Source organism: Athene noctua, unplaced genomic scaffold (genome assembly GCF_965140245.1).
Source record: "Athene noctua unplaced genomic scaffold, bAthNoc1.hap1.1 HAP1_HAP1_scaffold_66, whole genome shotgun sequence".
In the NCBI taxonomy this organism is placed as follows: domain Eukaryota; kingdom Metazoa; phylum Chordata; class Aves; order Strigiformes; family Strigidae; genus Athene; species Athene noctua.
The window spans coordinates 244,519-247,709 of record NW_027437556.1 but is presented as its reverse complement, the minus strand read 5'-3'; positions in this window follow the sequence as shown (position 1 = coordinate 247,709).

The window sequence follows — 3,191 nt, the reverse complement described above, 5'->3', positions numbered from 1 at the left end:
CCGACAGACAGACTGACGGCAGCCGACGAGCCGTGAAGTGCTGGCTCCGGAGTTGTCTTGCATCCCGTGGCGTTGCGGAGTGGGTGTGAGCGTGGAGGAACAGTGCGGTGTCTGTGCAGGCCAGGTTGGGAAAGATGTCTGGCTTGTTCTTCTGGGGGTGTCTGGGTCTTGGGGCGCCTTCTGACGCTCGGCTCTCCCCTAGATCAGGATGAGCAGCACGGGAGATCAACACCGACTTCAATAAACCGTGTATGGCGGCAGTTCTGGATCTCTGACAGGGCTCAGAGTATCTGCAGTAGTGACCGTTATCGGGTAGGTATTTGTGCTTGATTTCCAAGCTGCTTGGACTTGTTGGTAGGTCAAAGTTTACTTTGCCCCGTGTCACGTGAAATAGTGAAGGCTGAGATGTCTCTTGGTCTGCAAGCTGGAATAGGTGCCGCTTCTACACTGGATAAGTAGGGAGAGTGTACTCGGCGTGTCGAAGTGCATATAAACATTGTATAAATAAAAAGTGCATTTTGTTATGAAACTTGTTACGTGAAAACAAATACTCCGTTAAAGATAGGAGTGAAAAAAAGAATGTTAAAAGCTGTGCTCTTGGCTTTGACCAGCAGTCTAGTTTTTGTTTGGCTTTGCTTAGAAGGATTTCACACAGAAAAAATAAAGCTTGCGAGTACTTACAGAAACCCTGTTTAAAGCAACCTGCGTGACGCAAGCTCGGGGGCTGCCCTGAATTGGGACCTCTTTGAGTGAGCACGCATCATTTAGAAAACCCTTTTGTTACTGTCTTTAGGTGTTGCCAGCAAGGCAGTCTATTTCACTTGTATTGTTAAATGAATTCCCTTGAGCCGGTTAGAGGCAAATGCTGGTTTTTATAACTGAAATGATTGGCTTTTAACTTCAGGCTAGTGGTTCTTGTGTCTTTGCTAGACTGAAAATCCCTCTGTCACCACATTTGGGTAATGTGTCTGTATACTCTGATTGTCCCCAGACTTGCCTTTGTAAAACATAGCAGTTTGAGGTAGAGCTTTTCTTTGTGAGGCTCTCTCTCTTTCTACTCTCTTCATGTTTCTTATGACTCTCTTCTGGATTATTTCCTCTCTTACAACAGCCTTGATGACCATGTGCGTGGTTTAGCTGGATTCAGTGGCCTGGTGCCTAGCCTTAATTACTGTCACTCATGGCTGTTGGTCGTTATCTGCACAGACAGTATTTATCACTGCATACCAACATATCACTGGAGACTGTTAGAGCTGTGTATCGAACAGTTCTGCCTTCTGTAGATTTCTGAGTACTGAAGAATTTCTGTCGAATAATGGACTTTGTGTTATCATTAGGTTTCCTTTTGTTCCTGATGTACTGAAAAGACTGTTTCTTGTGTCTTTTGCTTCACTGAGCAGTCTATTGCACTTCACTTAAGCTTATTGCTATGCCTGAGCATGTCCGTGGGTTTTTGCCCCATTTGTTTACAGGTAGTCTAAGGGAAAGGATTAAATTTTGGTTAGCTTCTTCATCTAGTTATGATTGACACTGCTGACCCTTTTGTGTAGATGTGCCTTTAGAAGAGTCTTATTTCAAAAGCAGTCATCTATCTTTGAAGTCAGATTCTTTCCTCTAGTCTGAGTTCAGGATTTTTTCCACCTTTATGGAACTGGAACTTTTAAAGCAGCAAGTACATATAAACCGGGGTTTTATTCTGTTTGCACTTAATAAATATCACCAGGGCACAATGACTTGTAGCTAAGCTGTGGCTAATCATTATTTTGGTGATCGGTTTCTCTTTACGTGGCAAGCAGAGGTCTAGTCAAGAGTTCCATGGTGTCAAATTCAGTATTTTTATGTTTTCTAATTTTTAGAAATCCTGAACCTGTTGCAAAATTTACAGAATTAGCTTTTCAGTGTCTGATTATTAAATTAGAGTCCTGTGTGGTAACAGTTTTGGGGTCATGGCATGAGGGAAGGTTCTGAATGGACATGCTGTTCTCTTCTGGGTATTAACGGTCAATATTCCCTCTCCTTGTGCTTTAGATGTGGTGTCATTGATCCATGAGTGTCCAGGATGGTTCACCTCTGAGTTGTCAGTGACTTGTTTACAAGTGACGCAGTTTTCAGTATAGTACCATTTCCCCTTTTTCTTCTGTTTACTTTGTATTTCCTAAATAGGCAGCAATGTTGATCTTAGTGTTCTGCTCCTGTATCTCCCTACTGTGTGTCAGTAGCCTCACCTTTGTGAATACATACCTGTAAGAATACAATTTTCTGATGTTATTTTTTTAAGTTTCTGATATTGCCAAATTAGGCATTAAAGCAGCTTCTTTTCTCAGGCTATCAAAGGGATGTGATTACTTAAGTTTTCAGCATTATTAGTATCATCATTATTAGTTTCAATTAATTGTCTTTATTCTGATTCATCTTCTCTCCTTTTTTAAAATTTTTTTTGTGGCTAGTTCAGTACCTTTCCAAACATTCAACCCCCTTCGCTGCATAGACAGTTGTTTCTTTTTCTGTGGAGGTGGGAGCCACCACAAATGATACATTTCCTTATCCCGTACCAGCCAGATGGCATTTCACAATTCTGTGCCTTGCATCACTTTAACTGATGGTTCATTTCCAGTTCTATTGCCTTTCTGTCAAGGAACTAGAAGGAACTTTGGAAGGTCCACTCAAGTCTTTTTCATATCTTCAGAGTTCAATGAACTGTAACGTATTTCATAAAACAGTGTCTCTACTACCAGTGGATCCTTTCTAATCAGCTTCAGAAATCGGCCAAAACTGAGCAAAAGTCTGCTGCTGTTGCCTGTGGGAAGATGTGTACCAGGCTTTTATCCTGAAGAGCTTTGAGATCATAGTAGATGTTAAACTGCAATAGAATGCCGTGAAAAGTGTATAATCTAAAGGGGCAAGAACTGGAATGTAGAGTAGAGCATGCATTTATATTGTTAAAAATCTAAAAAGGGCAGTATCACACTAAAGCACAGAAACTAGGAAAATTGCCGATGACTAAAAGAGGAATGAATGCGGCTAGATGGAAGAATGTGTAGGAAAACTGGTGAAGCACTTTCAATATGCTGCTTTCTGCACTCCGTAAATTATGTCAAATATAGCAAAGAACTTAATGTTGCAAAAATCCTTTAGCAGCTTGACCTCTGCTTATGCCTAGCAAGTACAAAGGAGCTCAGTACCTTCTACTT